General features: G+C 40.7%; 1 protein-coding gene across 1 annotated transcript in view; it reads left to right on the top strand.

Moving 5' to 3' along the window:
- LOC129464126 (putative methyltransferase-like protein 21E) overlaps nucleotides 1–11,961 on the top strand; it is a 66,212-nt gene extending 54,251 nt beyond the window's left edge. The window contains exon 5 of the transcript XR_010115905.1: nucleotides 11,489–11,961. The gene's annotated coding sequence lies outside the window, so the exon portion shown is untranslated. The remainder of the gene's footprint in view (nucleotides 1–11,488) is intronic.
- The last annotated feature ends 1,326 nt before the right edge of the window (nucleotides 11,962–13,287 follow it).

Raw genomic sequence — 13,287 nt, 5'->3', positions numbered from 1 at the left:
ACAGCTCATCCTGCCCATGTAGATCTCTTCTGCACTTTCAAATAAAGCTTCCAGAAATGTAATTTTCATTGTATCAAAAGCCTTTAATGACTTCTTATTGTTAATAAATTGCAAACCCCTTAGGCTGACATTCAAGGATCTTGACTATCTGGCCCCAACCTACCTCATTCTTCCCAAAGCAAATCCTTGACTCAGTGAAGCAAGTGTACTGGCTGTTTCTTGAAGACACATGCAGTTCCTGTCTTCAGGATTTGTCCAGACTACTATCACCCATCTAGAACACCTCTTCACTCTTCTCCATTGATGTGAATTTTTAAACACAACTGCTCAAATCCTACCTTTTACACTCTTTTTTTTTTTTTTTTTGAGACGGAGTCTCGCTCTGTCGCTCAGGCGGGAGTGCAGTGGCGCCATCTTGGCTTGCTGCAAGCTCCGCCTCCTGGGTTCATGCCATTCTCCTGCCTCAGCCTCCCAAGTAGCTGGGAATACAGGCACCTGCCACCATGCCCGGCTAATATTTGTATTTTTGGTAGAGGCGGGGTTTCACTGTGTTAGCCAGGATGGTCTCAATCTCCTGACTTTGTGATCTGCCCGCCTCGGCCTCCTAAAGTGCTGGAATTACAGGCATGAGCCACCGCGCCCAGCCCCTTTTCCACCCTTGACCCTTCTGAAACCAGTTGGGTTCTTGCTTTTCTTTCCATAATGTCTGAGTTTGGTGATCTCTGGTGAGAGTAAATGAGTGAAAAGAAAACAAAATATTAATACCAAAAAATGTGTGGAGGGACTATGCTTTCCAGAAGTAAGCTGTCTAAACTTCCTCCAAGAGATAAATGCCTTCGAGATATGCATCTCTTACTTTGCCCTCTTGAGTATCAGATATCTTCCTCTCTCAACGTGGCACTTGTTTAAAATCCACTGGGGATATTTTTGCATCACTGACTGAACACACTTAGAGGGCTCACGTAGCAGAACATTCTCAGGGCACACTCCGTGTCTTGAGTCCGGGACATTCTCAGTGACTTGCAGCTATCAGTTTTCTTTCCCAGCATGCAGACACTACTTATGTAATTCTGGCCTCAAGGGTATTTCCAGGACACTTGTCTGCAGACAGGAGCAGGATAATTAGCACATACACGATGGCCCATACAAGAGGGGGACAATTAGGATAAAAGTTGGAATGGTCCAGATTTTAAACTGAAACTGCTAGCTTGAGAAGGACTCAAGACAAGGGCTCTACGGGGTATGGGCCAGGAAATGTGGGTTGGCGTGGTGTTAGAAAGTACCTATGAAAACACAGGATATGATTTATTTTATGCTTTCTTTTATTTTTTGTTTTTGAGATGGAGTCTCGCTCTGTCACCAGGCTGGAGTGCAGTGGTACAATGTTGGCTCACTGCAACCTCTGCCTCCCAGGTTCAAGGGATTCTCCTGCCTCAGCCTGCTGAGTAGCTGGGATTGCAGACGCCCACCACCACACCTGGCTAATTTTTGTATTTTTTGTAGAGACAGGGTTTCACCATGTTGGCCAGGATGGTCTTGAACTCTTGACCTCAAGTAATCCACCTGCCTTGGCCTCCCAAAGTGCTGGGATTACAGGCGTGAGCCACTGCACCTGGCCACGAGGATATGACTTAGACCCCTAGCATGTTTGCAATGCACACTGGACACTTGCAGATCTCATGTTTGAATGATGGGAATTGACTAACTTTCCAAAATGCTAAGACGGGTGGACTTTGGTTAAGGGAGGTCAGGAGCATCCAAGTAGTTGAAAGAGTTCTGAAGTCGTTGTGTAACTGCTTCCTTAATGCAGCAAATGTTCTGTGGATAATATCTTCCTGCCGAGTTACATCAAATGGAAATTGAGCTGTGTATTTTCTTAGCATCTTAGACCACAGTGCCCTGTGCGTTTAACTCAAAACTCTTTAAGCTATAATGGAACGCCCTTAATGGATCATTTGGCATATGTGGTGATGCTTACATGAAGCAAACTTCTAAAAAATTTAAACTAAACCTTTTAGAACTTCCCACTAGGGAGAACAGTTGCGTTGAAAGGCAGTATAATTTGTGACATCAGAAGACTCTTGTTAGTCTCTTTAGAAAGTGTTCTTCTTTTCATTTTCCTGACTACGTTTTCTTTTTTTTCCGAAAGAAAATCAATTATTTCATTAGATGAAACATTTTAGGATGCATTTATGTTTTTCAGGAATCACATACAAGGTAATAGACTGTTATGGTAATTTCTATCCAGCACAAGCTACATACAAGTAGTATTCTATTGAGGTTTTCTGGCGCATTATTTTTATAGGTAAAGTTATATTTAGGGAGGGGTAATGGTGTGTCAGGGGAAATGGATGCTGAGATATTATAATTAACTTGCATTTTAAAGAAAGGCGAGTTAGACACTAGTCTTAGTGTGTAAGTTGTAACAATTAGAAAGAGATCTTTATTCTAAAATTATTAACTGCAATAATTAACTTTTAATAAACTCTGATTCTGAGATACTATTGGTTGGTATGACTAAATTTAAAAGTCAGCGTTTTGTGGTCGCACACATGTATCTATGTATTTATTTTACTATGATGCAATTGGTAAAACTCTCATTTTTCTTCTTTTGAGTAGAAGTCAGTAGTAGTTTGTAACATAAATCCAAAAGAATTTAGCAAGCAAACTGTTCAGCATGATTCTGTCTTTCTATTTGTATGAGTGAGGTTTGATGACCCTTGGACCACAAAGACTTCACTTGGAGACAAAGTGTGACCCAGTACACTCCTGTAAACTTTTAAATGATCCAGCCTGATGACCTTAGCTACAATTATAAAGAATATTATAGTTCATTTTTCATTTGTTTATATATACACAGCAACTTATTTTATATACAATCTTGATGCATAACTCAGTAATTATGACACAGTTACCCCAAAATATCTGGGCTATGTGAATTAAAAACTGTTCTTAATAAGCTTGTATTTCTTTCAGAAGAACCTATAAAAAGGAATGATTGCTTTTCAGAGCAGCAAAGGATAATCAGAGAGCCCGGAGTGGGGGAAATCTCTTCTCTTGGCCTTTGCTTGGGACTCATCCATCTGCTGTCTCTGTTCTCAACTCTCTATTAAAGCAAACGAGCACACTCATATTCTGTTTCTGTGGAAGAGCTCATTACCTCCCACCTTTAGGATGAAGCTCTAACTTCTTACATAATGCTCAGTGCAGTAATACTGGGGTCAAGACTGGAATTCTTCCTTAAAGCAAGTTATTGGATTATGATACTATAGTCAGGGACCTCAGTAATCTTTGGTGTATCTTTTTTTTTTTTTAAGGTTTCCTTCAAGCCTGGAATCCAGAGCAGACTTTCTTGGTAAAGAGATGATGCTTTATTGCTTCAACCACTATTTTAGTTACCAGGTGCTTAAATAATGCTGACTCTTTGCCAGATGCGTGAAAATGTCTTGGAAATAATTAACTCCGTTAATCCTCACCATGACTCTAAGATAGACTCTGACTTTTCCTATTTCACGAATGAGGAAGTCACACGCCCAAGGTCACAAAGGTAGACCAGGAGCAGAGGCAGGACGTGAGCACAGGCATTGGCTCTGGAGTCCATGTCCTTGGCCACAGTCTCTGCAGCCATTAAACCATCCATACAGGTTACCTTCTGCAACCTAAACTCTCACGTGCCCTGGCTGGTGTCTCTAAGCCTGTCCTGGAGGATGCATCACTTCTCTTCACTCTACTCTTATGGGAGGCTTTTTCCCTTTTTATTCATAGGATATTCTCCCAGCGACTTTTCAAGATATAGCTCTTTTGACCATTGCCTCCTTCTGGCAGATTGAAGCATGTGCTTGGTCCACACCACGCCAGTGCTTCCTGTTTGATCATGGCCCTCTTATGCCAGCTTTCAGCCTGATTTGAGTCCTTTTGGACTGCATCTGGGATTTGGGGCCTGGCTCAATAGGCCCTGGGGCCTGATAATTCTGGGTGGTGAGTGTGGGGCCAAAGTCCCACCCCCTTCCTTAATGAAAGCCTATAGAATTTTTAAGAGCTGGCCACCTTTTGAGCAATGCTTATTATCGTTATATGCTTGACATGCTCCTTCTTAACTGGATCAGCCAATCTGTTGAAATGGCTCTCATAACTATAATAAATTGTCTGGGGTGTGAGCTTCAGAATACAGATATATCACTAGAAAGATCTAATTGAGTTTAACTTTTATTTTTTACAATTTTTTTAACCAAGCAGCAGCACTGATGGGTTTAACTTTTATAGACATATGTATTTACAAGACTAGGACCAAAATGCTAAAAACAGATATGAAATAACACTCCACCAAAACATTACATTGAAAGAATATTAATTTCATATTAAATATGTCTATCATAGCCTCATGAATACACAGTTATTAGTATTTCAATAGGAGCTGAAAATGCTGAATAGTTAAGAATTTCCTCAGCAATTTATTTCTTGTTAGGATTTCTCCTGTAATCTCTAATAGTTTTGGCAAACTGAAATAACAATATATTGCTGTAATCACATAAATCTCTAATAGTTCTTTAGTCAGCCTGGTTTTGATATTTGAAAAATAGATATATTATTTTCACATGCAAACTGAGGATAAAAAAAAGTGAGAAAAAATCAGTTCATAAGCCAAGTGTGTATTACAACAAAGTTTTTAATGTTTTAAAAAAATCTTGGCCGGGTGCGGTGGCTCATGCCTGTAATCCCAGCACTTTGGGGGGCTGAGGCGGGTGGATAACTTGAGGTCAGGAGTTTGAAACCAGCCTGGCCAACATGGTGAAACACTGTCTCTACTAAAAATACAAAAAAATTAACCTGGCGTCACGGCACATGCCTGTAATCCCAGCTACTCGGGAGGCTGAGGCAGGAGAACCGGTTGTACTCGGGAGGTGGAGGTTGCAGTGAGCCGAGATGGCACCATTGCACTCCAGCCTGGGCGACAGAGTGAGACTGCATCTCAGAAAAAAAAAAAAAAAGAAAGAAAAAAAATTTCTTACAGTCGGTACCCTTAGGTGCACCTCATGTGACTAATTCCTAACTGTTTAATACACTATAGCTACCTTTTAATTATCTGGGAAGTGAAATTTCTTAATAATTTTAACAAAAGAAAAGGAAATAAATATTTTGGGTAAATAAGCTACCTGTCTGGAAAATCTTGCTTTAAGTAGAACCAGCACTCGGAATCATTGTCTACATCAAGTACGTTTCAGGTCAAACAGAAACAAAAGTGCTCAGAAATGGGGAGAAACTAGTACATCAACATAAAAAAGTCCTCAGGTGTGTGCTTGGGTGAATGTATTTGTGTTGTCTCATAGGATGATTTCAGGAGCAGTTGAAATATTACCAAAATATTCCCTTTCCTTTCATGCGCAGTCAGTGTGGGGCAATAGTTTGAGAAAAACTGAAGAGAATAATTAAATGATCAACTGAAAAGATATCAGGAATGTTTGAACAGTGTCTGTCAAGAAGTTACCTTGGCTAAAGAGATTTGAGTTTTATTCTTTACCACTTGCTAGGTGCTGTTAAAGTTAATACATGTTTTTGTTTTTTTCTGAAGTTAAGTGTTTACTTGGGGATTCTGGTGCATTTTGATGTGGAGATGTTTGAAAAGTAACTTGAGAGAAAAAGGATGAACACATTACTATAAAGTGAAGTACACTGTTTCCAGGGATGGTTGGCTTTTAATTTTTACCTTGACTCACTTCGCTATTGAATTGAACATAAACTTCTTTTGTCAACAGATGAAATGAAACAGAATGACATCTATATGCTACATGTGTTTCTTCCCAGAAAAAAAGAAGCACTTTATTGCTAACTGGTGCAGTCAAAGAGGCGTTTGTGTCTTATGTTTCATTTACTGAAGTTCTTGGAAATGAAGTTTCTTTAAGAGCCTTTGTAAACATTCCTCTTCTGCACGATAAAGGTTTTCTGTGCAGATTCATGAACTGCTGTATGAAGGAGGTTTAAATCTATTTGCTGGCACTTGTAAATTAGAAATTTTGCACACATTGTAAGTGCAGCCGTGCAGGAAACCACCACTGATCTCAACTTGAATTTATTCTATCCAGTTTTTACCTGGGAGGCTTTGATTTCCAGTGCAATTAATTAAGCAAACAGGAAGAAAGTTGGTACCTTTTATAAAACAAAGGCCCTTACATTGAGGCTTTCACGGGTCTTATAAGTAGACAGTTCTCCTAAATCCTGCTTCACAGATCTTTTGATTCTCCCTCAAAAGCTTTATCCTATTCCAATTGATACTCATCACCACAGGAGGCTTGCTACTTGCAAATTTCTCTATTGCTGCTTTCATTTCCTCTTTAGTAATAGAGGCAATCAGTTTCTCATTATCCAGAAGATCCAGTTTTGGCATTTTAATTTTAGCCAGAATTTTCATAATCTGTTATCAGCTGCTAAGTGTGATGCAAATATCAGTTTGGAGAACAACAACAAAAAGAAACTTTTTACATTATTGCCATCTATTGATAAGATACAGAACCTACTAAAATAAAACTGTGGTCTTTCTGATTTTGATTCTTATTAATATATTTGTTACTCCTGACATTGGGATACTCATTTACAAAATTTAATATTTATTAAGAAAATCATAGTACATAATAATACTAATCTTTAAGATTCATTAAATTTCTGCTTTGGGAATAGAACCACATCAGATATTATCAGGATCATGGAGAACAGGTTTGGGTCCTAGTGGGAAGAAATTAGTGCCCCTCAGTGAGGGTGGTATTGTGCTGAAAGACTGCAGTATAGTTGGGCCTAACTAGTCTCTAGTAGTTTTGGGCCAATCCCCCTCTCACTCTAATCATTAGCCTTGTGTGTTTTTGAAGAATTAGAAGTTAGAAGAACTACCATTTAGGAGAAGAGAAAAGAACAAATAAAAACTGGAGAAAAAATTCAAGGGCTTTATAATTCATGTTAGTAGACAAATTTTACAAAAACAAAGAAATGACTTTCTTGTTATAAAATATATAGTGCTTCACAAAGAACGTTGGAAAACAACCTGTGACTGTAGTCTTTGACATTCATTTGGTATTTAGGGGTCCAGGGTCTAATTTTAAACTTACTTTTTAACATTAATTTGTATAAACATGTTTGAAATTCTATTTGATTTATTTGTGTAAGCTTACTTTTATGTGCGTGTGTGTGTGTATGTGTGTTTGTGTGTGTTTAGAGACAGGGCCTCACTCTGTTGCCCAGGCTAGAGTGCAGTGGCATAATCAGGGCTCACTGTAGCCTTCATCTCTGGGGCTCAAGTGATCCTTCTGCCTCAGCCTCCCGAGTAGCTGGGACCACAGGCATACACCACCATGCCCAGCTAACTTTTAAAGTTTTTTTTGTAGAGACAAGGTCTTGCTATGTTGCCTGGGGCTGGACTTGAATTCCCGGGCTTAAGTGATCCTCTTGCCTCAGCCTCCCGAAGTACTGGGATTACAGATGTGAGTGACTACACCTGGCCTACTTATGTTATAATTTCACTGATTTTATTAATTTAATTCGTAAGTGATTCATTTTTTATTTTTTGGACCTGTGTTCCTGATGGTACATCCATCTGCTTTGGGGCAACATTTCGTAGACTCTGAGAGCTGTGAGTTTCTTTAACATGCCAGTCTGTCTAGTGGGACAGCAGCCTATGGGCTTGAGGGCTAGGCAGGGGGCACTCTAGCGTCCTTGTTGGAATCTTGGACTCTTTCATTAGTCAGAAAGGCAGCAATGGGAGACTGTAGTTATTAGGAAAAGCAGGCCGTCTTTCTTGCCCCCTTGATAGCTGCAGCTGCTTCATGCTGAGTTAGGAGGATATCACTGTGGCACAAGGAAATGTATTTTACATAAAAGGAGAGAGGCAACTACCAGTCAGGCCTTCTGTGTGACTAAGGCTCAAAGCGCCAATTCTTTTTAAATTCTGCTGACTCCTGCTGCAGGCCGTCCTGGCTGATCCTCAGCTGAGCCGACAGGGACGTTCATCTGAGAAAGAAGATCCTGATGGGGGTGGGAAGCAGTGGTGCATGGCGGGGTAGGGGGTCCCCAGGGGTTGTGGTCTAGAAGGGTCATGGTGAGTTGTAGAACAGAAGTACTCAGCATAGGTTAATTCAGTACCCACCGTGAGAGACACATTGCTGTCGGCATGGCGGATGTTTGTGAATGGCATGTGGTCTTCACACATTAGAGACGCTTCCCGTGGAAGACTGCATATCCACATGTTGGCGGTGCTACAGAGGGACGATTTCTGCCTGAGGGAGTCAGAGAAGGCGTCTGGTGTAGGTAACTTCTGAGTTGAGGTTTGTGGGGCGAGGGGCTCACCAGGAGAGGAAACATAGGGATGGGAGGGGGTGACAAGAGCATTCCTGTTGGAGCTTCACCCCATGGCATGAATCGTGAGACTCCAAGGTAGGTTTTGTGGAGTGCAGTGGTGACCTGGTGTGGCTGCAGCATAAGGGAGGGGTAGGGAAGGAAAGTGGAAATGTGGATTGGGGTGAGAGTGGGAAGAATCCACTATCAGTGCAAGTGAGTACACATTCTATGTAGACGGAGCGGGAACTTTTACTCAGTGGGAAGACGTGATCCATACCTGTTTGGAGAAGCTAGCTCTGCTGGCCTCAGAGTATGGATTGAAACTGGGGAGAGACTGGGGGAGGGGAATGACATAGTCATGTGTATGGCCGACGCAGAGGACCTGAGCTAAGATTGTAATATCCACTCAAGATGCTGGATTTGAAATAAAATTCAGAGACAGAAGCAACTGGGCGTAGAAAATGCAGCAAAAAAGAGAGGGGCTGACCCTGAGATCTTGAACTTAGGGATCTAGGAGATGGTTTTGCCATGAACAAAGGGAATGCAGGCAGGGGCAGGTTGGATTAGTAGGGAGAGATGATTCCAAATGGTGGAGCCCATACTCCAACTCAATGCAAATACAGAAACACTTCTATTTCCAGCATCTGAGTCTATCCCAGCATGATCACCATTACTGACAGAGCCTCAGAAGACTTTTTTCCATGATAGAAGCATATTGTTTAGAACTATTTTAGATTTACAGAAACTTGTGAATATAGTATAGCAATTTTCTATATACTATGCATCTAATTTCTATTATTAACATCTTAGATCAGTATGGTACATTTGTTACAATTAATGAAACAATCTTGATTTATTATTTTAACTGAAGTCTGCAGTTTATTAAGATGTCCTTAGTTTTTACCTAATGTCCTTTTTCTCTGTGGCAGGATCTCATCTAGGATACCACAATACATTTAGTTATCATGTTTTCTTAGGATCCTCCTGGTTGTGACGCTTTCTCTAAGTTTCCTTTTTTATCCTTTTAGAGACAGGGTCTTTCTGTTGTCCATGCTGGAGTGCAGTGGCATGATGTTGGCTCACTGCAGACTTAACTTTCTGGGCTCAAGTGATCCTCCCACCCATCTCAGCCTCTCAAGTAGCTGGGATTACAGGTGCACGCCACCATGCCCATATAATTTTTGCATTTTTGGTAGAGATAGGGTCTCACTTTGTTACCCAGGCTGTTCTTGAATTTCAGGGCTCAAGTGACCCTCCTGCCTTGGCCTCTCAAAGTGCTGAGATTACAGGTGTGAGCCACTGTGCCTGGCCCAAGTTTCTTTGTTCTTGACAACCTTGATAGTTTTGAGAATGCCAGGTCAAATGCCATCCCTCAGTTAGGCTTTTCTTATGGTTAGACTGGGCTTATAGGTTTTTGGGACAAAGATCACATAGGTAAAGTACAACTCTCATCACGTTATATCAAGGGAGCATACTGTGAATGTGACATAACTAGTTTTTTGGTTTTTTTTTTGTGAGATTGGATCTTGCTGTGCTGCCCAGACTGGAGTGCAGTGGCTATTCATAGGCATGATCATAGTGCCTTGCAGCCTCAAACATATGGCATCAAGCAATCCTCCTGTCCCAGCCTCTTAAGTAGCTGGGACTATAGGTGCAGGCTGCCATGCCCGGCAATGATTTATAAGTGATGTTGACCTTGATTACCAGGCTGAGGTAGTGTTTGTCAGATTTCTCCACTGAAAAGCTACTTTAAAAAAATCCCTTTTTCATAATGCACTCTTTGGAAAGAAGTCACTATGGGTGGCTCAGAGTTAAGGAGTAGGGATTGACACTCCACTTCCTTGAGGGTAACATATTTACATAAATCACTTGGAATTTTGCACAGGAGATTTGTTTCTTCTCCCTTATTCATTAATTTACTCAATCACTTATTTATATCAGTATGGATCCATGGACATTCAATTTGTACTTTGGGTTATGAAACAGTACTGCTTTATCGTGTTGCTAAATTGCTTCTGCCCTGGCCATTGGGAGCTCTTTCAGTTGGCTCCTGTGCCAGCAAGGGGCAGTTGTAAACATACGCTAGGTTGTGGCACCATGGTCTGTGTCAGAGGGAGGGCTGGGAGCTGTCAGGAGAGCCCTTGAGGTTTGCCTGCAGGAGGCATGGGGAATGGATAGCGGAGGTTGGTGGGCCCAGAGTTCTGTGTTTAGCAACTCAAAGGTTTTGCACATTCTTAAGCAGGAGGGTGACATTATGAATAATGTCTTGGATGATTACTTTGGAAGCTCCATGCATTGCATAGTTTCACTCATTCATTCATTTAACAAACATAAAAATCCTATTCTATCACCTGCTGGGGAATGAGGGTGGAACATGATGGGGAAAGAGAACTAACACTTACTGAGAACCTACCTGCTACACGGCATTTTATACCCTCAATTCCAATTAATTCTTATAGCAACCCAATGAGTTAGAGATTGCTTTCAACATTTTACAGCTAAGGAAACTGAGTTTTTTCTAAGAATAGCCAGCTGCCATGTATGAAATCTAACTACCCTGCAACTGCTGTCCTGTGAGGTAGAATAAGCCAACCATATGAAACATCTGACCAATCCCCAGTTGTTCCAGTGTCTTAGCCCCAGCACCAGAAATGTAAATAAAGAAACCTTCTGATGATTCCAGTCCCTGCCAGCAAACAACTGCAATTGCACAAGGGACCCTGAGCAAGAACCGCCCGGCTGAGCCCAGTCAACTCTCAGAACTATGAAAGATAATAAATTATTTTATTCCACAGAGTTTTGGAGTAGTTTGCAGCAATACAAAACTGATAGGTAGCAAACACAGGTGTTTTTTTCCTCTGCACTATCTTCCCTCTGGTAGTGTCTGCTGTTCTGACAGGGATTCTAGTTTGAAGCAAAGAACGTGGGAAGCCATTACATTTATCTATTGAGGATGCCGTGTGGGTCTGGCTTGAGCTGGGCGCTTGTGGATGAGAAGAGGCAGAACTAGGTGCCATCTTAAGAGAACTTGCATTAGTGCATTGTAGAGGGAAAAGATAGTGAGTTTGTTATCAGATAGTATTGAATTAGCAATTGCTTTCTCACTTCCTGGTAGTCTAACCTTGGGCATATTCTTTAACTCTGATTCTCAGTTTCCTTATCTTTACAGTAGGGATGATCTGAGGATAACAACAGATCCAATGAGGCAAAAGTAGTAAGTACTCAATAATTGTGTTCCCTTAGTTTTCTAAACATATCTGTATTATAGCACCCATTGCATTGTATTTTAATTGTTTATTTTCCAGTTTGTCTCCAAAATACTCAAGTCAAGTAGACTCTGAGCTTCCTTAGGAAAGCTTATATTACATGTTTTGTATTCTTGCTGATTAGCACAGTATACAGAACAGATATAAATAGCTGCTGAATGAAAGAAGGAATTGATGAATCAGTGAGTAAAGATGAATTGTGGAATGAAAGAAGGATAAAAAAATAACTTGAAGGTAACTAGCCTCTTTGGTTTGGGGTTTGAAGGTAGCATTTGTTAAAAGGGGGAAAACCAAGGTGGAAAGAATTCTAAGAACAATAGAAAGTGATTGGTAGTAACAGATGTAATACTAGGCTGAGAAACAGATCTGGCCAAGAAAAAAGTTTCAATGGAGTGTTCAGAAGCCCCAGATGAAAGTGTTAAGGAAGAAATGGGTGCTGAAGGAATGGAAGCAGCATTGGAGTCCTCAGGGTTGGCTGGAGATACCTGTATCCACACATATAGAGTACATGCTTTATCCCCTGAGGAGTTTATTTAGCAGAAGGTAGACATATTAGATTTCATGATACTTAAAGAACACATTTTCTACTCATCTAATCATCAAATATTTATGAATCATCCAATGTATTCTAGCAACTGTGCCCAGCATGGGAACATTGTGCTGATCCAAGTATGTATAATGTTTCCCCCTTATCAAGCATATGTTCAAAAGAGAAGAGAGTCATTGAACAAATTATCAACCAAATAAATAGGTAACTATTAATTGAAATATAACTTGTGAAGAGAAAATATAGAGACTGTTAGCTTTTTATCAATTCCATTCTGTCCATCTTTAATCAGAGAATGCCTGAATTTCAGCCAGGAACACGACCAAGCATCTAGCATCTTTTGCAACTTGCCCAAGCGACTAAGTTCTGGCCAATGGTAAATAAACAGAATTATTATTATTAATTTTATTATCACTTCTTGAGTGTGCCTCAAAAAGGAATCATCTCTATTCTCTTGGTCCTTCCCTGCTTCCTGCTGGCTGGAAGATAATGACTGAAACTGCAGCCTTCTACTGCAAGATAGAAACCATGAGTTGTAGACTGTAGAACTTCCCATATAGTCTTGGACTATGGATTATAATGAGGCAGAAGAATGAATTTTCATCTTTTTTAAATCACTGTATCTTTTGATCTATTTATTATTGCTGTTTAGCCCATATCTTAACTAGGAAAACTACCAAAGAGGGTGTATTAGTTTGCTCAGGTTGGTGTAACAAAATACCATAGATTGGATGGTTTAAACAGCAGAAATTTATTGTCTTACAATTCTGGAGGCTGCAAGTCTGGGATCAGGATGTCAACATGGTTAGGTTCTGGTAGGGGCTCTCTTTTTGGCTTGTAGACAGCCACTGTCTTGCTGTGTCCTTACATCATGACTGAGATAAAGAGAGAGAGAGAGAGAGAGAGAGCAAGAACAAGAGAGCACTCTGGCCTCTTCTTATAAGGGCACTGATTCCATCATAAGGGCCCCACCCTCATGACCTCATCTAACCCTAATCATCTCCCAAAGCCTGCATCTCCAAACATCGTCACACTGGGGGCTAAGGCTTCAATATATGAATGTTTGGGGGACACAATTCAGTTCATAGTAGAGGGCAAGGGGAGGACCCAGTTTAAATGGGAGTAAAGGGACAGGAATATCCCATGAGGAAGTAT

This window comes from Symphalangus syndactylus, chromosome 15, assembly GCF_028878055.3.
Source record: "Symphalangus syndactylus isolate Jambi chromosome 15, NHGRI_mSymSyn1-v2.1_pri, whole genome shotgun sequence".
NCBI classification, from domain to species: Eukaryota; Metazoa; Chordata; class Mammalia; order Primates; family Hylobatidae; genus Symphalangus; species Symphalangus syndactylus.
Note: the sequence above shows the minus strand (reverse complement) of the source record. Positions and strands in the feature narration are given on the sequence as shown.